Raw genomic sequence first — 24,890 nt, 5'->3', positions numbered from 1 at the left:
AGATATCACTGTCCATTTATTCAGTCGAATACTCTGGGACAGACTATTACCATCTTGTAGGCCAGCTGTTAGTAAACCTGTGGGTCATATCTCTTTGAGGGATGGATGACCCTACCACAAGGATTGCATGTTAGATATCCTGCATGTCAGATATTCATATCATATCAGTAGCAAAATTACAGTTATGAAGTAGCAAGGAAAACAACTTTATGGTTGGGGTCACCACAACATGAGGAGCACTGTTAGAGAGTCACAACATTCTGAAGGCTGAGAACCACAGTCTCGGGCTGATCTTAAATTCAAGGAAATCGGAGAAGTTGGATCTCTTACAGAATTTATCAGACTCGAGACAAAACCATGATGCGTTGAGGCCTGGAGAAGTTCAGTGGGAAAGAAAGCCAGCTTCCTCGTGGCTTACTGCTATTCCCACCCTGAATATCTCAAAGATCATAGGATCCTTGAAGATAAAGAGAAAAGTCTGTGGGTGAACACGGCATGTTCACACGGTGGTGGCATTGAAGATAAAGATAACACTGAGCTGAACTTGGCATTTTCACACCATGGTATTATTTGGAAGGACAGGAAGCTGAAAACCAAGATGTGTCCCAATTTGAGTCCTAGGTGACACAGAGGTAGGAGCCCAGGCTCATATCTGCTCTCACGAGGCATCAGAAAATACCTGGAAGAAAGACACTTCAAGAAAAATGAGCAAGATGAAAAACTGGAAAGCTCGTAAAGTGAGGAGAGACTCAGTTCTGCTGGCAGCATTGTGACCGCAGGGCTAACTACAGGAACATTGTGAATCAACGATGCTTTAAAGGGATGGATGGGGAGATGTCTCAGTCAGTAAAGGCTTCATACAAACATGAGGATCGAAGTTCCATCCCTTGGAAGGCACACGGAAAAGTCAGATGTGTTACATACACGTGAACCCCCTTGTGCACATGTATAGTTCCCAGAAGTCCTTTAAATATTAAAAAAAAAAAACAGAAATTGGTTAACCACAGTTGTATAGATCTAATTTTTGCTCTCTCCCTTCCCCTTCCTCTCTCCCCTTCCCCCCCCCCCACACGCACATGCACACACGCATGCGCGCACATGCATGCGCTCGTACGTCTAGACTACTCATACCAATATCTTATTGCCAGGTTTATTGCCCCCAAGTCCTAACGTCACATAAAAATATAACGTCAGAAACTGCTGAGGACTACTTGTACTTGTGCACACCTTTAATCCCAGCACTTGGCACTTGGCTGGGCAGAGGCAAGCAGAACTCTATGAGTTCAAAATCAGCCTGGTCTACTTAGCAAGTTCTAAGCCAGCTATGGCTATATAACAAAACTCAGAAAGAGTTTTTTCTTTTTTTGAAAGTGTTTACTTTGTTTTGTTCTATTGTCTGATTTTGAGAAAGAGTCCAGGTGGGTCTCAAACATGTGATCCCCCTGCCTCCACCCTCATTAGTCCTGGGATTAAAGGCATATGCCATATATCTGGATGGGAAGATTTTTTTTTATTCTATAGTTGTTTGGATATTCTAGGTCGGTTACATATCTAAATACGTCTCAGACCATCTAGATAATTACTATTCTTTTTTAAAATATCAACTGGAGTTTGAACCAAATCTGACGAAAGCACCAACAAATTTAGTGAGGAAAAGAGTTTTTCAACAAATGTTGCTAAGAGAGCTGAGTATTTATGTGGGAAGGGAGGTCTCAATCTTTACCATGTATAAAAATTAACTTAAACTGCATTACATCATAAGAAAAGATACTAGAGAGTCTTTGTGACCTGGGGTTAGGGAAATTTTTCTCAAAAACCCACAATTATATAAAAGATAACGTCATAAACTCTAAGTCATCAAAACTAAAACTTTTGCTCTAAGCCTGTCAAAAATGAAAATGCAAGTTTCCGATTGGCACAACATATTTGTGTGTGTGTGTGTGTGTGTGTGTGTGTGTGTGTGTGTGTGTGTGTGTGAGTGTATACAAAACATTCCTGAGGGAACTGTTAAAATTTAATAATAAGACAATCTATACAATAAAAACAAATGGACAATAAAAGAAATAATAAAGGGGTTGGTGTAGTCAGTTGGGAGAGTGCTTGCCTAGCACACACAACTCCTGAGTACAGTACCAGCAGAGAATAAATAGACAGAGTAGTGTGTGGCTAGCATTCAACAGGCAGGGGCAGCAGAACAGAAGTTCAAAGCCATCCTGGGATACACAATGAGTTTGAGGCTGTTGTGTGATGCAAAAGACCTTGTCCCAAAAGTAAAAGAAAATAATAAATATAAATGGTTGGATACTTTACCAAAGACAATTAAGGGAAAACAGGTCTGTGCATGCAAAGACAGACAGGCAATGCTATCAGTCACCACAGTCACCACATAATGTGAGTTAAAAGTGTGGTAACCTATCACAAAGTAGTTACTAGACTGGCTGGAATAGAAGCTGATAATACCCCGTTAAAGGTGTGGACGTGCATAGTTGTCATATATTTCTGCTGGGAACGCCAAAGGGCAGTGCTGCTTTAGAAAATACTCTGCAGCTTCTTAAAGTTACACAAAATTAGCTCTACACAAACTTGTCGCTCAGAAGCCCACTTCCTGGGTGTTAACCCTAGTGGGATTGTGAATCTATCTCACAGACATGGAGCACACAGACATGGAACAATCATTTCCCACCAATTCAGTGTCAAAAGAAGGAGACCTTCCTTGAGTTTATTTTACTACATTCAAAAACCTTATAGCTATTACAACTAACCTTACTTTTAATGTTTTGAGCTGGCCTCTTGACTTTTTAATCCTTTCTCTTTTTACAACTTTGTCAAATCTTAGAAAACATAAAACAGGACTCTCCCATCAGTGTGGCCAAGGATCGTGAAGACAATTAAGCTGTCTGGCAGGTTGGGAAAAGGATTTCAAATCTGCATGGATAGATACCATGACACTGTGGCCTGTAACAAAGGCCTAGAAAAGGTTCCGGGTTTTAAGAGTTGTGTGTAGCTGTCTCTCCCAGCATTCCCCCGGAACTTTAATGAGGCAGTTAGGAGTCTTGCTGGCTTTGAGTCTGCCCTTTCAGATTGCTTCTGCAGAGCCACTGCCTTCTGATGTCCAAATATTTAGCCACATGAAGGAAGTCTTCTTCTAGGTTTTTTTCCCCATGAAAGCTGAATTCTCTGTAGCTCTGGATCTTGACCCCTGACACAGTTAAGCCTAGCAAACAATGGTCCAATCATCCATCATTACTCTCTAGTTGAAGAGAGGTCATTCGACACAATAAGCTGAAAGCCAAGGGAAGGACTGAGGGCTGTCATGTGTCCTCTTCACAAGTGGGTGAACTTGAGTCTTGCCAGTTGGGATGTGAGGAATCTGGGGCTGCTTCAGGAATGTCAGTCATTTCATCCTAAGGCAACGCTGGTATTCTTGCTCCTCCCCATGTTTGGTCATTAACTAGACACACAGAGACCAGCTCTGAGGTGCACTCTTATCACAAGTCCTGCTTGCTGCTAAAATAAAGTCTTCCCATTGTTCCCACTTCCTAGAAGGAAAACCCTGGACCTTCCAAGTGCTCCAGAGAGGGGTGAGACTCTTCAGATTCAAAGCTGTTTACACCAACCAATGCCCTTTCCCAAGGAATGCCTTTGAAACCAGCAGACAAAGGCCAGAGAAGGAACATGGGGTTGGCCCGGCACAACTTCCTGGCAACCAGCTTGAGCCTTGCAGCCCACCCTGAAAGTCCAGGGATGGTGTTCCCAGTGGCCTTAGGAAATCCCTTAAAGGGGACAAGAGGAGGGGACTAGTCTAATTTCTATTGTACCCAGTATAATAAACTAATTTTGTTGCCAGTCATTCTCTCCTTTGAAGTTTTACACTGTTAATAGTGACAATTAATACAAACCAGCCAGTGGCCTCTTATGACTTATTCTCGTTCTTCTGGAAATAGCAGAGTTTGCTCCAGGATGGGCCTCCTCACCTCCCAGAGATGTCTGCAGGGTTCCTCAGGGGCTGAAACTCTCCTCTCCACGCTAGCAGGGATCAAAGGAAGAATCCCTTTGTCTCCTTTTGAATTCTCCTCAACTCTAGCACCAATAGAGCCATTTTTCCGTTCAAATTCTCCCCACATGTCTCTGAGGGTCAGGAACTGTCATTAATAAAGTTTAGAGAGCGGCATAAATTTTATGGTGTTTTCAAATTAATAGGCAACATTCCCTAAGAGCAATTATTATGACTTTTTAGCAGAAAAGTTCACCTCAGGAAAAAAAAAAAAAAAAAAAAAACCCAGTAACACACTTGTTCAAACAAAGTCTCTGCCATCTCTATTTTGTTCTCGTATAAAAATGTTCTACATACACCAGGGGATTCTGAACATGTTTAAGGACATTTTCCAAATGTTTTAAAGTCCAAGGCTGTCAGTCCTAGGAGTTGTTGCTGATAAGCTGGGTCCCTGTTGAAAGACACTGTGAGCGGCACACTGGTTTTCTCCTATCTTCCCGCCCTGCCCCTCAGGATCTTGTCTCTCACAGGCTCTCCATGACCTTGGTTAATTCTGGTTCTCTTAGGTTTGCACAGTTCTCGTGGAGCACTGTTTTAAAGCAGGCTGTTGTCATAACCATCAGTCCACTGGCTTCCAGAGTAGTTCCCATGGCTCTTGCCCTTTGATTTACCATTATCACTCAAGAGGCAAAGAGTTCAAGAAACCTAAGATATTCTAGTAAGTTCAGTTTTCTAATGAGTAGACTTTTGTCTCACATACTGTCTGACCAATAAACAAAACCACATTGAATATGTCCTAGCCATTCAAAATCAGAACTCACCAAGGCACACTTGTTTCAAAAGGTAGCCTGGGTAGGCGTTTTTCAGAAAGTCCACACAGCATTTCTGGTGCGTTGGTTGGTTCTCCATACTCCCCATTCTTGGCACAGGTTGTAGAAGGACTCAGTGCTAGGTTATCTTACAAGTTCACACACACACACACACACACACACTCCTATATGCTGATACTCCAACTAATTTAGCAACTTCCCTTCCTAAGCAGCAGACTCATAAACTTTCCACCTTCCCTCCAAACACACCACTTGGGTCTTTTAGCCAGCCTAGTTTTTTCTACAATATGGACAATAAACTCGAGCCTTTAGGTGTGTGAGCCCAAGGCAGGGGATTTGTTAGTAGAGGAACTGGCACCACGCCCCAGGGTGTGGTCTTTACTTCGGAGGCTGTGTTCTTCTCCCTGCATTCTGCTCCTGTGTACTTCCCTAAGTCAAGTGCTGAGACCTCCAGAGAAGGCAACCTTACAGTTTGTCTGAAACAAATACACAAACTAGAACCTTTATCTAGATGTATTAATGTGCAGTCCATCACAGCCGTCTTCTGACTTAATCGATCAGAATTACCCAGCAAACAGAAGGAAGAGTTACATCCACTGAAGAAGGGGTCAAAGTGACAGCCACACACACACACACACACACACACACACACACACTCACACACACACACACACACACACACTCACACACACACACACACACACACTCACACTCACACACACACACACACACTCACACACACACACACACACACACTCACACACACACACACACACACACACACTCACACACACACACACACACACACACACATACACACACACACACACACACACACATATAATGTAGATTCCAGAGCCTAATGCTCTAGGTTTGTTGCTATGCTTTTTTTTTTTTTTAAATTATTTTTGCTAGAGTAAACTCTTCTTTATCTGAAACCCTGTTCTTTGTTCTTCAATTATATTAATGGACTCTTCCAAACCTTAAACCATGTTCTTAGTTAGCATCCCTGTTAAAGGGATGAGCCTTGGGCGGATGGTACACAGAGCTATAGTGCCTTTGTTGAAAGGTAGCCTGGACTTTCTAACCATTGTAGTTGCTCTCCAGTGATTAGAAGTGAATTCCCACAAGATTAAATCGCTTTTTTTCTCCTAAGTCTGAGATCCAAAACAGTCGTCTATTTGGGTCCAAGAGTACAAGCACACTGTATCTATTGTTACAAGAGATTTTACTTTTAAATTACTTAATATACGATTTCTTAGGGGCCTGGTCTGCCTTTTCTTTGAGGTGGAAATATTTGTCACAATCTTGTTCTGCTGCCCAATAAATCAAAATGTGGAACCTCTTGTAATAAAAATGGTTGCTTTGAAGTATGACCTTAAATGTCTAATTTCCTACCAGCAATAATGAGTCTCCATCCAGCCATTTGGGGGCGGACTGGGTTTTCTTTCTTTCTTTTTTTTTTTTTTCCTGTCCTTTGTTTTTCTAACATGTGGGCTGGCTAATGACAGGATTTTGTATTCCAGATGTTTTGGCGAGAGAAAGCAGTAAGCAACTATATACATCTCAGGCCTTCATACCACCCAAGTGGCTATTACATCACTGGGCAGCCTGGGCCTATCCAGACAGTGCCTGACCTCCCTGTATATTTAATGTTGTAACCCTTTAGTCAGCCACACAAAATAACCGGCCTTCTTCTGTACAGTTCATATTCTACAGACACTCGAAGAGAGGGGAAAGAAAACCCACACAGAAGTTAAAAACTCGCGTGGTTTTAATAAGAAGCACAAGAAGAGATGGTTTAATTAAGTAATGAGACTGGAGTCCCTGGTGATTAATAAGGCAATTTGCCACATGATTAAAGGTACGTGCAGAAGAATTTCTGGCAGGATACTGGCATCCAAGTGGAGCTCTTTGGAAGCAGTCACTGAAATACTAGGTTCTCTTAGGAAACAAGAGAAGGGAACAACAGAGGTACCGAGGGAATTCCTTCCTCCTGAGCTCAGTATTTCCGAGAGGACAGGGACTGCAGAGCCAGGGAGACCTGGAGACAGCAGCCTGGCAGCTGGTTTTCACAGTGAGCTCTATCCTCTGAGCTGACGTTCAGAGGCATTGGGAATGTATCGGGCATGCAGGCATTGCTCCCACTGCCCTCTGGGGTGAGCGAGAGGTGCTGAGGTCTAATAAATGAAGACTACTCAACACCTCTATGCTTGTACTTCCCATCTCCCTTCCTGCCTCTGTCTCTCCCCTGAGCCGCACACCCGTTTGTCCCTATTGCCTCCCAACGTCTTTTCCCACTGTGAAGAATGGTCAGTCTTAACTTGGCTGTATGTTCTGGTGACAGGTCCTCACGCAGACCACCAGAAGCTTGTGCTGCTGGGTGGGGTTGACATGATGAACCATCTTGTTATAAAGTGCTCTGCCAGCCCGTGGACTGAGAAGCTGGACTCTTCTGTATGACATCAGTCCCCTAAACACTTCTTGAGCATCTTTCCACTTTGCTTGTGCGTTGAATGGAAATAACTATGTCTTCTCCACTTCCCATAGGTCCGGTGTAGTGTTCAAATTGTTCTGTAAACTGAAGGGCGCTAGATATACATCAGACCATTACTGACATCATCCCTCCTCAAGATCCTCCAGGTGTCTCCAAGGAATACCTTTATGTGATGCAAACAAAAGAAGGCCCCTGCCAGCTCCAATGGTCTGTGAAGCATCATTCATTCAGACAGTAAATAGATATTAAGGCTTCTACAGAGAATAAGAAATAAAAGTCTTGCTCTCGTGGAGTTTACAGTGGAAGAGGCTGATAAGAAATGATAACAAAACAGATGGACAATGTCATGGAGATAAGTAGACCGATGGGAAGGGCTAGCACTACCTGAGACAGGGTATGTCTACAAAGAAAGCTACTCAGAGGTAGAGTAAAGAATAAAACCCAAGTGCATTCAAAACAGCAGGAGGCTGCCTGAGTAGGTGGCGAACTGCTAAGGCAGAGGTTCTCAACCTGTGGGTCTCCATCCTTTTGGGGCACATACTAGAATCTCCTACATATCAGAGAGTTACACTGAGATTCATAACAGTAGCAAGATTACAGTTATGAAGAAGCAATGGAAGAGCTTTATGGTTGGGGGTCAGCATGACACTAGGCACTGTATTAAAGGGTCACAGCATTAGGAAGATTGAGAACCACTGATTTGGTATGACATAACTTAGGTGAGGAAGGAGCCAAACATGGCCAGCATACCTAAGACACAGCAGATTATTAAAATGAGGTGGAGAAATAGCCAGAAGGTGGGTCAGGCAAGTTTGATTTTAAGTGGAAGGGGGGGTCTATTAAACATGCTGTGTAGGCATGTGACAGAATCTGACGTGTTGTTAAAGAGTTAACATGAGCCTCTGCATGGAGACAAGGCAGAAGCAAGAAAAGAGAGTAGTGAAGTAGCCCACATGGCAATGGAGAGTATGACAGGCAAGGAAGCCGGCTACAGACCCAAAAGGAATACAAAAACTAAATGCTAGTTTGCAGGAGAAGCCAAGGGCACTTGTACGGACTCCAAATTTACATCATAAGCTCATTACCAGGACAAGCTGTGGGCTCAGATCAAACCAGAAGGAACAGAAGAATTCTAAAGGAGAGGCAATCGAGTGACTTAGTCCTCTCTAGGAGAGTCATCTTTGTAGACCTCTTAATTAGCCTTATTGTCTTTTGATGATAGATAGAGGTAACACTTCTACATAAACCATGATCTACTGCATATGGCTCGGTAAGTTAAAATCAATATATTGATTCCCTTGAAAGGGCACAGGAAGGCAGGATATGTTCCAGACACAAGATAGTCATGTTTTAGGCTGAACCGCAAGACGCCTCAATTCAATCAGTAAAGATTCTACCTAGCCAGAACTTAACTCAGACATCTTAAAACCACTTGGGGTTTACCTAGATGCCTTAAAGCCGATTGGCTACACAAGGCAAGATGAAGGGTGTAGGGTTCATGTGTGTGCATTTCCTCTCTCCCTCCACCCCCCTCTCGACCCATCGATCCCTTCTTTCATTTTGAAATAATTTAGATTTACAGGAACGTGTGGCATCTTCTCATGCAGCCCTCGCTGTGTGTTCAGAAGTCACCTATTGTATAAGACAGTATTAAAGCCGGGAATTGGCCCTGATAGGATGTATGCATTTGGCTCTGTTTCATTTTATTATGTGTTCAGGTTCCAGTAGCCATCGAAATCAAATGACAGGCCACACCGAGATCTGTTGGCACCCATGTCCTGACACTCTGGCATGAATTGCAAGTGCTTATCTCCCTTAAAGTCCCTGTGCACCCTCGGTCACATAAACACTTTCTGCGACCAGTCTCCCATGCTCCCCTCCTTACTTGGAACTCAACTTGAGACGTGCAACGCTTTTTGCTGAGACTATTAAACATGATTTAAAAGACCGGAGTAGAAGTCGGCTGTGTTTACTCCCATTTTTATTCTCTCCATCGCTTTTTTCCCCTTCCAGACATTCTAAGATTCTTTGTCTTTTCCTTTCTGTTTTGAGAGCCACTCGCACCCCCTCCTGCCGCCCCACCCCATTAGCCATGGCTTCAGGATGGGCTCCCTGCTAGCAACAAGGGTTCTTGGTTTACCTCTATCTGGGAAGTCTTGATGGTCCCTCCCCAGGATAGTTTCACAGGATGCAGAATTTAGAACAAGAAGTGCCACTTGACTCCACCCTCCTGGTTTCTGGTGAAGAGGCCACTGCTGTTTGAGAGTGTTTTACATCTTAGGGAAAGCTGCAGCTTTTGCTTCTGCGATTAAGATCTTCTTTTATCCTTTAGTTTTCTGAAGTTCATTGCATTGTGTCCGGGTACGGCTTCTTTGGGTTAGTGTCTCGGCTTCTTGAGAATGTAGGCTTTACAGTTTTTACCATTTGTCCTCCCTGGGGCATCAGGGAAGGGTCTGGCCTCACTGCCCTGAATGGATCTATTCACTTTTTTATCTGTTGCTCAGTCTGCGATGTCTATTTTTCTGTCTTCACATTCACATCCACTTTCCCCTCTCTGTTCCCCCTCTTAACCTCATCTAATGTTGCTTTATTTGGTTGTTAGAATTTTTTAATTTTTAATTTTTTTTTAATTTTTTAAACTTTTAATTTTTTTTTTTAATTTTCCCCTTGGTTCTCCTCTTATACTTCCAGCTTCTTTCTTAGGATCTGAGTGTGCTGATCCTTTCCCACTGTGGCTGAAGGAAGGGGAGTGTCCACCGAAGGTCTGTGTGTTGTCGCCTTACTCCCCAGGGTGGCACCACTGGAAAGTGTGGTGGGCCTTTTCTGCCATGGTAGCTTTGGGAAAGTTCTGAGGTCATTAGGGCATGGAACAAAGGAGTCAGTGACCCCTTGGCTTGTCCTCTTTCTCTTTTGCTTTCTAGCCAAATGGAGCCAGTTTGACTCTGTGCTCAGCACTCAAGTTATTGTGGCTCAAAGCACCATGTCTGTCCCGTCTTACACTAGGGTCTCCAAAGCCATGAGTCAGAGAAACCTTTGCTCTTTATCTCACTTCCCTTGAGCACTTCTTATTGTACCCTGAAGCCGAGGAGGACACCTCTATTTTCTTTTGTGTGACTTTTTACGTTTCACACTGCTGTCAAGTATTTTTGACTATTCCTTGTTCTAAGGACAATCATACTTGAAAATTGCCCCCTGAAACCTCTAGTGGGTGGCACATGCCTCTGCTCCCACTGCTTGCACGAAGGAGGCCAGCCTGGTATAGAGAGCAAGTCTCATGACAGCCAGGTCTACAGAGCCAGGCAGTCTTGTCAGAGGCAGGTGGCTTTGCTTGTGAAGGCAATCCCTCAGTGTCCCTCTAGTGGGGTGGGGGGTGGGGCGGATGGGGGGGGACAGACTATGTGTCATCACCCTTGGAAACTTTCCTATCTCTTCTTGGCTGACTTTCTGGTTAGTTCTCCTTTCTCCTTCTTCCTCAAGCCCCTCTTTCTTAAACCTTGGGGGAGGGGGATGGAATATACATATCTATCCTATGGTTTTTTGAAGAAGAGAGGGTATTTTTTAAGGAGCTTAGGTGATTTATGAATCAACTTACCGCTGTAGAGGGCTTGGCTTACCTTTTAGAAAAGAAAGACGACTCAGCCCCTAGCAAAACAGCACTGGCCCCTCTCCCCCTAGAACAAAGAGCTTGCTTCTTCTAAGCTGCAGAAATGAATAATACAGCTATACTTGCATATTCTATTACATTAGATTCTCCAAAATTTACATATAAACTACCTAGGTCGTTATCTGGAAAACAATGAGAATCTTTAAAAGTATTGCTAATACTATGCTGTGCGTCATCTTTTCTCACGCACCTGAGTCTGTTCCCAGGTTACAGGAACCTACCTTCTTTCATCCAATTGCAAAATGGTGGAAATTGAAATAATATGTGGCCTGGAAGGGAAAAACGAGCCCTAATGGGTCAGTGTGGGGTGTGAAGGGCAAGGCTATGGAGAAGGGAAGAAGAGCAGCATTGCCTTCCTCGTCCTGACATTCCCTGGCTGTTCCTATGCCAATGGCCTCTGGTCTCCTTCCCCCCACCTGGCAGGCTCCTCCTCCCCAGCTGCCTGTCTGAGTCCCTCCCTGTGCAGCTGAGGTCCACAAAACAGCCACAGAGGCACAAAAACGAGGAAAAGCCTTCCTGGCAGACCCCAGGGAGGGCTGGCCCAGCAGACATTTGTTGGTCACCATGTTGACCACCATCTGTCAAAGCTGATGACACAGACAAGGGCAAATAAGCCAACAAATGGCCTAGTTTGTATTTAGCCAGGGTCAAGGCCATTAAGAGGTATGTCAGAAGACTCAGCTGTAGGCTCTCAATAAGCAGCCCGACATGCCACAACTGTAAATTGGGAGACCTGTGCGAAACTGGCAGAAAGATCCGAGCAATGTTTCTTCTTTTCTTGGAGAAATCGAGTGAGTCTCAGGTGGGGCAGAGATCTTTCTGACAACTAAAGAGGTCTTTTAAAAGTGTGGGTTTGAAAAGATGTGTGTTGTTTGTTGTGGTATGGCCACTTCCTATCCTAAGTTTTGGGACAGGGTCTCTCAGTGGCCCAGAGTTCACCAAGGAGGCTAAGTTGTCCAGCCATCGGGCCCCAGGGACTGCTCTGTCTCTACCTCCTTGGTGCTGGAATTACAGGTCCAGAGCGGAACACTCAACTTTTCAAAGGTCGGTTTGATGAACCAGCCTGTCCCCACTGTGGGCTTAAAAGTCATTTTATAGTAAAGACAAACTAGGCCCAACCCTGCTTAGGATTAGACTTCTATTTCTCAAGGACTGGCCTATGCCTCACCTGTAACCTTAACTACAAATGATTCTACACCGCCTGTTCCAGGAGCAGCAATTGTTTCAGGAAGTTGTTATGAGCGTGGTATGCTTGCTTTCTGCTTCTGTGACTCTGATTGCTTGCCTGCCAAAAATCTCCTTCGGAAACCCCCTACTCCTGGGCTATAAAAGCCTTATCTTTCACATCACATCATGGAGGCTGTTCTTTGAAACCCATTTTAGGGAAGATGGTCCGTGGACAGTCTGTGAACAATTAAAAACAACAACAACAACAACAAACTTGGTCATTTGGGTTGATGCTCTTATCTGGTAAGCATATGAGGTTCTGAGGATGGAAATTAAATCTTCAATATTCCAAGATAAGTAATTTACCAACTGAGCCATCTCCCTAGCCTGTGTGTGTGTGAGGTGTGTGTGTGTGTGTGTGTGTGTCTGTGTGTCTGTGTGTGTCTGTGTGGTGTGTGTCTGTGTGTATCTGTGTGTCTATGTGGTGTGTGTGTGTGGTATGTGTGTGTCTATGTGTCTGTGTGTGGTGTGTCTGTGTGTGTGTGTGGTGTGTCTGTGTGTGTCTGTGTGTGGTGTGTCTGTGTGTGTCTGTGTGGTGTGTGTCTGTGTGTATCTGTGTGTCTATGTGGTGTGTGTGTGTGTGTGTGGTATGTGTGTGTCTATGTGTCTGTGTGTGGTGTGTGTGTGTGTGTGTGTGTGGTGTGTCTGTGTGTGTCTGTGTGTGTGGTATATCTCTGTGTCTGTGTGTCTGTGTGCCTCTGTGTGTGGGATGTGTGTGTGTGTGTGTGTGTGTGTGTGTGTGTGTGTGTGGGGTGTGTGTGTGGTGTGTGTGTGTGTGTGTATAAGATGTGTGTGTGTGTGGTGTGTGTGTGTGGGTGTGTGTGTGTGTGGTGTGTGTGTGTGTGTGTGTATGAGGTGTGTGTGAGGTGTGTGTGTGTGTGTTATTAAGGTGAAACCATCAGGAGCCTTGCTCTCACAGGGCTCTTGCTTTACCATCAGACACTGTGCTGCTCAGTGAGGAACTCATCTCTATGCCTCCTTCTCAGAAAGTATCCACCAGGTTTCCAAACACATTGCTCTCCTATTTAAAAACAAAAACAAAAAACCAAGCAAGTGGCACAAGGGTGCTCTTATTAACCTTCTAATTGCCCTGAGCTCAGCAACTCTCTAACATTATTCACCATGTTTACAGGATCAAGGTGGCTTGCTATTACAGTGTGAGCAGGGAGATCTTTTTTTCCATATGTACTGAGGTCACGTTATACATTTTCTTGTTTGCTAATTATGTCACATATTCTTTTACAAACCTGTTCAGCATCTCAGAAACACATCCTTATTTGTTTTGTAATTACAATTACTCTTGTCTGTTACTTACACAGAAAGGTCAAGGATGGGCCATGGCTGCACCAGGTGCTGAGAATGGCCCAGAAAAACATCCTGGCCAAATACTGCAGGCATTAATAGGGGTACTCCTTCTGTCTGGCATGGGAGAGGTGACATTTTGGTGGGATATAACTTTGGGTTCACATAGTTCTTTCATTTACAGGAAGGAAATCCCTTGTTGGCTGACACACTGAGGGCTTCCTGCTGGAGCAGGCAGCCTCCTGTACTCAGCCCCTCCTCCCACCAGGACGGGCCATGGAGTTCTAGAAAGACACATTGTTAAGACCCACCCTGCTAAGCTTGGAACTACAGCTCTGTAGTACTTCCTGTTCCCCAGGGCCTCCTAACTGTCTTCTGCACCTTGTGGGCCATTGTGTTTCCACAGAAGAACAAGGTTGGCCAAGGGTGACAGAGGATGTACATGGCTAGCAGTACAGGGCACATCAGATGAACAGTCTTCATTCTCATCTCTTGCTTCCTTTGTTCTCTTCTAATTACAAAAAAAATGGCCTATTTCTACAATATGGGACAGATATGAAGAGAAAGGGAGAGGCCCACTGTCCCTGGAAGAGGCACTTTGAAAGTTGCTGGATTGCACTACTTTTTTTCAAAGTACAAAAATGTGAAAGGATAAAATCTAAATTTATACAAAAATGAGGAATTTTTCTTTCAGTCCTTCTTCTAAGTAAATTTTAAAAGCAAACAAACAAACAAACAAAGTCAGGTGTAATGGCTCATACCTTTAATCCTAGCACTTGGGAGGCAGAGGCAGGTAAATCTCTGAATTCGAGGTCAACCTCGTCTACAAACATAGAACAACATAGAACAACCAGACTCATACAGCGAGAGCCTGTTTGGGGGCAAAAACCAAGAATTGAAAAACAGTGATGTCAACTGTATAGCATCCCATTGTCATTACCTTATAACGAGGAGCATGACAGCAGCATACAGAACTGAGACTGCCAAGTCTTACCTAGCAAGGAATATGACAAAGCCTCACCTGTAGCATGTATCACTGGGGTGTGTGGATCCAAGATGCTCTGTCTCCCTACCTCAGTGCTAGTTTTGAGACCTCCCAGAACATCGTATGTTCATCTTAATTTTCATCCACACTTCTTCCTTGGCCCTTTATACTGTCTTCCTCCATCTAAACACTCACCTGAGAGTTCAGTTCCAGATAAGATTCTTCCTCCCCCAAACACCCAAGACTGAGGCTAGCCCCCTTCCATGCTCTGTCCCAACTAAGGGCTGCACTGGAGGGACATTCAAGGTGGACAGCTGTTCTCACACTCGGAGATGTAATGGCCATGCTTATCTCCACGTTCAGCACTTGCCAAGCTTCAGTGTCCACACAAGTTACCTGGGACCACGTTAAGATATAGATCCATTTACCGAAATCTTAGTTGGATCTACATGACTTCAGGCCAGGCTGCTCTACTGGTCCCTGATCTCCATGTAGAATCGTTGGATTCTAGGGGCCTTCTGTGGAAATAAGCCCATGTTTATGCTACTGGGTTCTGTCCAAAGACCAGATGGATACCACTCTCTCTTCCTCATCCAACCTCTCTCCTGTATCCCTCCTCTTTTTCTCTTTCAAGTAAACTCACACAGTTAGATCCTGGAGGCTACCCAAACTTTGGCCCATCAGGTCCAGAAGTTTCTATATAGTTCCTGCATCACCCCTACAGATGTCCTGTTCCTATAGCCCTGCCTTCCCTGGCAGGACTGATCATTTCTTCCCACTCTGGCTAAGCAGTCTAGTCATCTCTTTGTCCAGTTCCGGCTCATCATTAGAGCCCCTCATCTTTATAAGTGTCACCATTCCAGAAGTTGACACTCTTAATACAAGACTGCTGTCCCTCTATTGGGATTCAGTGACCAGTTCGTGGGAAAAATATTCTCCCAGCTAGGAAAATACCCTTCCAAGCAATATCACCCACACAAATCTTGTCTATGTTTCTGATTCTCTCTTCTGTGAGACAGATTCTTAGAATTCCAACTAACTAGAAGAAAAGCTCTGAAAGCATTGGGCTCACAATTAGAATCACCTCCCATCCCTCTTTAATGGAGCCACACTCACTAATGCTAGGCTCTTGTGGCAGATTTTGATGGACTTAGGAATATAAAGATACTTCCTGTTCACCCACAGTTCCCAAGCAAGCTCTCCCATGAAGGTTAAAATCCACCCCCACTCTACTTTGTGATCACAGATGAGAAAATACAAAGGCTTCTAACACCTGCTGTAGGAAATAAGCCATTACTAGGATATAGAAAGTTTCTAACTCTGGGATTTTCCTCTACTTACAGACCTCTCACTGAGGGGCTGGAGAGATGGCTCAGCAGTTAAGAGCACTGGCTGATCTTCCAGAGGTCCTGAGTTCAAGTCCCAGGAACCACATAGTGGCTTACTACCATCTGTAATGGGATCTGATGCCCTCTCCTGTTGTGTCTGAAGACAGCTACAGTGTACTCATATAAATAAATAAAATAAATAAATCTTAAAAACAAAACAAAACAAAAAAAGCCTTCTCTCCGAATCAGCCTAATGATAGGAAACTTGGGTTCTGGTGTGTGAAGACAGTGTGGTCACAGAAAGGTCAGAGGCTGTGAAAAGGGGAAGATTCTGAAGCAGGAGTCTTATTGCTCAAGACTCAGCTCTCTGTGCCATGGTCTGAGGTGCCAAAGGTATCATTCTGTGATGAACAAAAACAAGAGTGGCTGACAGGGCCCAACACCCACTTAATCCGCCATGTAATTCTGCCTCTTTAAATCAGGTGACAGTTAAAGTGTCTGCAGGTTTCTTACTCAAAAACTCTACCTCGACTTCCCCTAGCTATTCCAAATCCAGTTTGTTGGGGATTACTGTGCCAACTAGCCAATCCGGGAATTTCCCAGAGTCTTGGAGAATTGTCCCATGCAGAACTACTACTGCCTGTGTTACTCATTATAAAGCCTGGTACGTGAGTGAACCAGCCCTGTCCAGTCTTAATAAATACTTGTGCTTCATCCGAAGTAAATTGTTCCAAGAAGCATGCACAAAAGAATGATTAATAAAATTCAGGGAATCAGCATAGCACTGGGGGCCTCACAATTTACAGTCTCTTCAGAGAAGGGAACACAGTGAGGCTGGCGAGGGAGTCATCTCCCTCAGAGGTGGCCTATAGGTCCCTCCAGTCCTTATCTTGACACCCACCTGTCCTGTCTTGGCCTACAGTGGGTGATGTTTTCTGGTTTAAAAGACGGGAGGAAAAAGACTGAGGTTGAGCTTTCTGCAGAGTTGGGCTAGCGTCTGCTACAGCCCACAACAGGGCTACCGCTGGCTCCAGGACATATGCCAGTGTTGGTTTAGTTTGTTTGCTTGTTTGTTTTGGCTTTTGTTTGTGTGTGGGGGGGAGTATAAGTGGTTCTTAGGAGGCCTGGCACTGCATGCATGTGATACCCTCCCTCCAGACAAGCCGTGTCCATTCACAAGCGCCTATCGTATCTCTCCTCCCTTCTATTCCCGTTTACCAAGTTTACCAAGTTTAACAGTTTACCAAGGTTGTTGTAGGTTGGTACCCTGACATGCTTAGCTAACTGCCATACTACCATCCTACCTCTGTGAGGTGTCCTTTCATTAGAGTCACCAAGTTAACCCCATCTGGGATCAGTTGTAACCTGCCCGGCCGGCCCCTGACTCATACACTCGCTAAACCTTGACCCCCTCCCTTGTAAAACAGCGATGACAGGTAAAGCTTCATAGCAAAACACCAAGGGCTTGTGATGCAGAAGGTAGCTCAGATATGCACATAGGATGCTTCCTGGCTGTGCAAAGGGACCTGCGTTCCTGTTGCTGCTTTATTAACATTAATGGTCAGCAATGGAGGGGTTAACAGTCTAGGTCTGTTTGTTTATAAAAATTCATGTGTTTCCCACCAGCCTGAACTTAATTCTTTAGGGGGAAAGAAAAAAAAATATCAGACATTTCCCAGCCCATCTTGGAAATATCATATTTAGACTGTCACATGAATTAAATCATCCCTTAAGCAAGGCTCCAGCTCAACAGATTTGTCAGTGAAGTGGGAGCTCGCCAGGAGAACAAAGTGTACTGTTGCCTTTCAGCATCGCCACGCCAGACATGATTCTGTGTCTTTTCCCCACTGGGGACTTTCTAGAACATTATGTGGTTGGGCAGCCAATGAGGATTAACTCCAAGTCATTGTAATTATTGTTGGAATGACAGGTGTCGGTCACAAGCCCTTTGTCAGAAACCAAATGTTCATTAGGCAGCCAATGTGACCTTCACAGCTTTCTGAAGCCCTGTGACAAACAGCTCGCCTGGTCCAGCGTCTGCCAGAGCTCAAAGAGGCGACACTTGTGGACAAAGAGACCTCCAAATTGCCAGAAAATGTGTTTCCCAGACAGAAAGTCTCCCCAGTCATGGAGACACAAATAATGCATTGTGCATGTATCAGAGGATGAGCTGAGAGAGGGTGTGTGCATGTGGGGGGGAGGGATCTATGGGAAAGGAAGAGGATTTGGGTGACTCCAGAAATAGATGCAGTTTAAGAGTGCATCCGGCCCCCAAATCTATCCACCTTCCTAGACATATTTCCTACAATTACCTCTTCTTCTCCCTGTGTTTCAAAAAGCAGTGAGTTAAAGAGGCAGTAGATTCATATTAACTTGGGAGGAAGAACTCCATCATCGAAATAATTAGACAAGATCCAGAAAATGGTCTTATGCCAGTGAGTCAAGTACAAGAAACTGGCATTCGATGCAGGGATGGCAAGATTTAAGGAGGACCTTATTGGGCTTTAACATTGATAAACTTGGTTTAAATCCTGGCTCCACCTCTTACTAAGAGCCGTCTTTGTGTCTCTTCCTATTTAAAATAAGGGTAAAACTTTTGTCTTATAGAGGGCACCTTGAGAATCAAGTCTTACTAGCACAGACATAATCTACCTTTAATAAACAATAGCTGTTGTTGCCACCAGCCTCTAAGTGCATAATTCAAGCAGAGCTTGCTCGTGGATAGAGTCACCAGGGAACTTGATCCCATTGTACCAATTGAATCACAAGACCAGGGTCCCAGTCCAATATTGTTAATGATTCACTATGTGGGCAAGTCCCAGCATTTTCAAAGCTAATGGAGACCCTTGAGCTATTTTTGAAGTCTTATAATCCAACAGGGAGAATCTAATTATTGAAACAGAGGCTGTACAGTCTCCACCTCTGATGGAAGGAGTTGTTTCATCATCGCATGATGCTCTGAGCATTTCAGTTTTGATCCAACATTCTAATTGACAGCTATAGATGAGATTAATGAACAGAACAGAAAGATAAGTGAATTACTGTGAAATATTTTAAGTTTTTGAGAGAACTATATGACAAACTATATAAAAGAAATTGGAAAAGGAGACTCATGAGAATGGACTGTCTAGAAACCATCCCCCAAAACACTTTTTGGTGCCACCATATTCTATTTCTAGAATTATGCATAAAGACCTGTACCCTTTATTATTTTCTTCCGTGTGAGAAACTACAAACTATTTCAACTCATATTCCCACACTTCTATCCACTATATATATGTAGACTGTTTCTGGTCACATGACACCAGCCACAAGCCACCCATCCTTATACAGTGGCCTCTTTTTTAACTATTTATAGTCTATACATGAGCAGGATATTAGATAATAATTTGTTCTCTGTCTCAAGAAAAAAAGACCAAGCATAAAGCCAGATAGTGTTTTAGATTGTGGAAAGACAGGAGTAAGCAAAACCAGACCTATCCCCTCGTGGACTTGACATTCTAGTGGGGGAAGATCGTCAATAAATCCAATCATCAAATGTCAAACAGTTGTTTTATATAATGGTAGTTATGCATGCTGCTAAAGAAAAGAAGGCTTGGCGAGATGCTAGAGTAACATGTCAGAGAAGGCCACAATGAATTGTTGAAAGCAATACACCCTTGAGGACCAGAGTTTGGGATAGTTGGCATCTGAGGCAGCATGATGAAAATCAAGCCAGAGGTGGACAGAAACTTGACCATCCATAGACCCATTGGCCACTGACTTAGAGAGGGATCGATTACAGTTCTGGGTACCCATTTCCTCCTGAGTTGAAACTTGCCCCTCTAGAAGGAAGAAGGAGGCTCATAGAATTTGGGTAAAGTGAAACTTAAAAGGCTGTGGAAGCATCTGGAATGCACACAATTCCTGAGGAACCCCCCCACCACACACACACACACACAGGTTATGGAAGTGGTACACCTGTCTAGGGCAAAGACTTTCTTCAGACCAGTCAAGGGGAGAGCAAGCTGTGCATGGAGCTCCAAGGATGTACCTTGCCTGAGTCGCCACCCATGCTGGGTTGGGCTTTGGGGTGATACAGTGGCCTTTGAGTCACTCATGTGCGTCTAAATCAGCACCCATGCTTTGTAAGCAACCCCAATAAACTCTCTGGTTCAGCCTGTCAGACTTGAATGGACTCACCTCTCTTGTCTGTCATCCGGGCCCTATCTGACGTGAATAGGCATTTGTTCCCATCTTCCCAGGAAGTCCCGATGAGAAAGATTCCATAAGACCCTGAATGTGCTGTAGTTGGGACTGTGGAAAATCCTGGAAATGAAAAAGGAAAGAAAATTATACAAAGATGTCATCACCAGCCAAGCATGGGCTAGAGGCACAAGTAGCATTCACAACCTAAATTATCTTGAAGACTTAGGACTGTGTCAGTTGGAAGAACAAGGTGGACTGCCTCTATGTCCCTGTATTCAACTGAACTTTATTCTCTTTTCGTTTTGTTTTGTTTTGTTTTGTTTGTTTTGTTTTGTTTGTTGTTTTTGTTTATCAAGACAAGTATTCTCTCTATAGTCCTGGCTATCTTAGAATGAGGGCTGGCCTTGAACTCAGAGATCCACCTGCCTCTACCTCCCAGTGCTGGGATTAAGAGCATGTGCCACCACACCCAGCTAACAAAGCAAATTCTGAACTTTATTCTCTACACAGAAGAAGTCTTCACCCTGTCTGTAGCCCTCGTTACACTCTCTGATGCTGGTAACAGTACAAAGTAATTAACGTGGCAACGAGAATTACAAGCAAATTGTAAAACCCTTCGCTGAATTACATAGATTCTTAAACTAAGCTCTCATTTGCGTCTCACAGACTCTCTGCGTCTCAGTCCAGATGTATCTTGTGCACTAGCATTGTGTGTTTGTTAGAGTAGTGGGGTTTTCCCCCTCCTCACTCTCTGATGCAGTAGTGAAGGGGTGTCAATCCATTTTTTACAGTAAAATCTCATTTTTAAATGCCTACCTGCTAAGAATAAAAGAGATTAGAATTACTCTCTCAGTCTACAATGACTGTCCTTTAAGTGCTTAGGAGGGACCCCGATTTTGAATTATCAGTCATCTAATTCCTGGTTTTTTAAAAAAAAGGTAAGAAACTCATATAAAGTATAATAAAATATGTACTTATATCAATGTCTAGGATCACAGTCTGAAGTGCCTTGCTGGGAGAAGAAATTCCCTCAGAGATTCCATCTAAAAACACCCCAAACCCTTCTGATTTGGGGTTATGTACCATGCATCTTTATATAGCCAGGTTCCTTTCATCGTGTAGTATTCTCTGTACCAGTTAAGCTCCTTAAGTTTGTCTCCTTCCACTCCCACATTTGAGTAAAATGAGCACCTTTCATTGCACTGTTCATCTTATGACTTTGGCTCCTGCCTGTCACATCAAGCTAGGGACTTCCTTGGATAGAAGTGACAAGCCAATCTGTCCTTCAAGTCAAACCACAAAGGCATTTACACACAGACTACATCAAGCTCTCTTTAGAATTCTTTTCCACCAGTGCGACTGTGGATCATGTTCGATATTTGAAGAGTCAATATAGGAAACAGCAGTCATAGAGCTGGCTGTTATTATCCATTGTCATGCATAGCCCTCATCAGGCTCATGGCTTTGATGTTGGTTCCCCAGTTGGCGGTGCTATTCAGGGAGCTTTTAGGAGCTAGGACCTAGGTAGCTGAGTCAGTCACTAAGAATAGGCACTGAGGCTCTGGTACCACAGATGTTTCCAGTTAGGCTCTGGTCCCTGGTCTTTGTGAGATGAACGGCCTCCGCCATGTGCTCCTGGTCATGAGCTGAGTGACTGTGCCACGCTTTTCCTGCCATGATGGAATGAAACTATGCTGACCCCAAATAAAGTTGCTTCTATCAGATACTGTGAGTACAGCAACGCAAACTTAGCTGCTGCCAGTATCATACCATAACACACTCAACAAGTCCCTCTTGGAGCTTTCCTCCTTGAAAACCAGAAGCTTTCAAAGGGAATGGTCGCTCATTCAGCATTTCTTGTATAGACTTCATGGTTGTTTCGCTATTGGTTTGGTTTGGTTTGATTTGGTTTTCTCTTCTTTCCTTTCTGCTTTGGCTGGCAGGGAAGTCAGCTTTGCATTAAAGCAGTGGAGTCCCTCAGTCTATTTCTGATATGATCATCTCTCTGTTATAGTACCAGCCCTCATCCTGTATAAATCCTCTCTGGGGTCTCAATTTGCATTTAAATGTCTATCGGATATATTGAGTCGATTTTGAAAGTGCTCACTAAGTAGTAAATATAAATAAGTCTTTGGGCTCTTGGGCAAAAGGAAGACCAGGGACATATTTACTTACTCATCTGGCAACCCTGGGTAGAACTCCATGTAGGCCCTGGGCTTTCTTTTTACTGCACGCAGACTAAACAACCTCCAAGTATCTTCTCCATCCAGTGTTCCCATAGTCTCTCATTTGAGGACAATGGGGTTTAACTTTTAAATCATGCACCTGTGGAACAGCCTAAAAAGCTCTTACTTTGGAGCACGTGCAGCCAGGCGCTCACGCTCTCCACTCTGCCTCAGAGAAACCGTGCTGAATTTTTATTAGCTCCATTAAAAAAAAAAAGTTGAAATCTATGGTATTGCACTCGTCATCTTAAAATAAGATGCCAGAGAAGTTTTGTGTCTGAAGAGTCTTGAAACAGGTTTGACCTTGGCCTCTGTAAACTCAAGTACTGTCTGCAAGCTCGCCTGCATAAAGCCATGGTCCTGGCTACAATACTAGACCCAAGAAAACCCTTTGACAGTTTCCCCAGCACTGATTGATTTTCAATACATGAGAACCAACCCACATATACCTTAAAGGAGGAAATCAGCCTTAAGCTACTGCCTGGCCCTGGGAGATATCACAGCCTCGGGATCCCTGTTCCCCTCTGGCTTTTTTTCTGGTGTGCACAACCTTGCATCATCTGTGAAACCTGTTTTCTTACTTCTGTTTTCTTACTTCAACATCTACTTCATACAAGATTCAAACTCTTAAACCGAGCTCTCCTTTGACTGAACTGAATTCCCTTGGAGGAATTACCCCAGTGTCCAAACAGAGCATCACTTAGTCATTGGGCAATGCTCTCAGGAGACAGGACAAGGTCCAGAGAACAGCTGCATATCTGTGACCTACTCCCACACAGGGCAGTACACTCATACCTGGGCTTTCTCCAGACAATAACTGTGACTTCCAAAAGCCCAGCATCCTCAGCTATATCATGTGGATGATGTAGAGGCAATGTTATTAAATTACCTTCTAATTAATTGGTTCTCAGTGTTACCAAGACAGATTGCTAGTGGCTGAGTACCTTGATTCTGTGATTTAGTTATTACCCAGTCTAACTCTAAAGAATTAAAAGCATCTGCAAAGTCAATATGGGAAGGCATGTGACCAGCACTTAGCCATTGTTAGTCCAGGTTCTACACATGCCTGTGCTTCTGTCATAGGTTAAAGGTGAGAATGCATGACGACAAACTAGAAAATCTTTACAACAGCCATCTCCCAAGAGTTGACAGTGCTCTTTATATAGAAGCCCTTCCCTAAATACTGTCTGGTTGGAAATGGTGTGTATATTCAGGTATATAGAGAGCTCACACGAAGCCCAACATCCTACTATATCCACTTGAATCCATTCTCAGGCCTCGGTTTGCCCCAAGTCTTCCCAGCCCAAGCTGTGGCTTCTGTATTGCTAGGCACTCGCATTCTCCACTCTGCCTCAGAGAAACCATGCTGAAAAAAAAACTGTGTTGAAGTCTATGGTGTTGCATTCGACATCTCAAAATAAGATGCCAGAGAGTTTTCGTGTCAGAAGATTCTCGGAGCCGGTTTGACCAGAGCCTCTGTTAAACTCAGGTATCATCTGCAATCTATGGGTTGATACAGCAGGTGCTTCAGTCTCTCCTCAGACTTACCCAACTCATCAGAAGATCTCATTTGCTGTGAGGCAACTCTTGGTTCAGATGAGCTCACCCCATGCCTCATCCATCATCACCTTTCCTTAGTGAGTTCTCTCACATCTCCGAGTCCCTTCAGAAACACACCTCGACCTGAGCTCCTGTCCCCTCACCTCTGCAGAAGTTTCATTGGACTGTCTCTTCTCTCTAACCTTCAGAACTTATGTTTTCTCTTCCTTACCAACTAATACTGCGGATGCTTTCTGTCCCGTTCTGAAAATAAATTTCCCTTGGTTCAGCTTCCCCTTGCAACCACAGCCGGCTCTCTGTCCTTCTCATGACGAAGCTTGCCACCTCCTCCTCTGTTTCGCTTCCCTTTCTCCCTTCCACACATTGCCATCTGTCACCAGCCTCCAGCTCTGCAGAACACCAACTCTCATAAAGGTTACCCGCAGCTCTCTGCTACCCGGCCCACGGGTGTATTTTTAATTCTTAGCCTTCTGCTGTACTTGGCCTTGATCCCTATGCCCCACAGTCACCTTCCACTGTAGTCCTCTGGTCTCCTGGCTTTTCTTTCTGACCTCCCTCTTCCTCTCACACGTGCTCCAACTCCTCCACAAACGCTCATCCTACCTCTGCTTTCATTCTTTTCCTTCTGCTCGCTTTCCTTGGTCTCAGTGCGTCTCACAGTTTAAGCATCTTCTTTGACGTTTGACGTACAATTTTATAGTCTGCTTCTCCTACTCTGAACTATTTATTAAACCTTTAAAAAGTCACTTTACAAACTTCTGCTCCCTTACCTACTCAGGGTAAATGATATTGAGGGCATCAGTAAAGATCCCCCTTTCATAGCCATTGATCCAAGCCTGCACAGGACTTAGCCCTGAACTGATAAATAGTAAGATCAACACACGACAGCTATTGTTACCTTCTTATTGCCTTTCACTGTGACCTGAGACTGATCTTCTCTCCTGACTTCATCTCATGTGCTTGCTCCATGATCTTGAGCTTCCCATTTCCAGTCCCCGATGCTCCAGTCCATGCCTCAAGCCACTTTCTAGACACCTCCATGTGTCCACAGGACCTCAAGCTCCTCACTTACCATAGGCTGAGCTGGGTC

General features: G+C 44.1%; 1 long non-coding RNA gene across 1 annotated transcript; it reads right to left on the bottom strand.

Moving 5' to 3' along the window:
- Gm5086 (predicted gene 5086) lies at positions 1 to 23,995 on the bottom strand. The gene is made up of 3 exons (NR_046157.1): positions 23,789 to 23,995; positions 20,010 to 20,135; positions 1 to 964 (listed from the first exon to the last, which is right to left on the bottom strand). It is a non-coding gene; the product is annotated as a predicted gene 5086 (long non-coding RNA).
- Positions 23,996 to 24,890: the final 895 nt, after the last annotated feature.

Source organism: Mus musculus, chromosome 13, assembly GCF_000001635.26.
Source record: "Mus musculus strain C57BL/6J chromosome 13, GRCm38.p6 C57BL/6J".
In the NCBI taxonomy this organism is placed as follows: Eukaryota; Metazoa; Chordata; class Mammalia; order Rodentia; family Muridae; genus Mus; species Mus musculus.
Note: the sequence above shows the minus strand (reverse complement) of the source record. Positions and strands in the feature narration are given on the sequence as shown.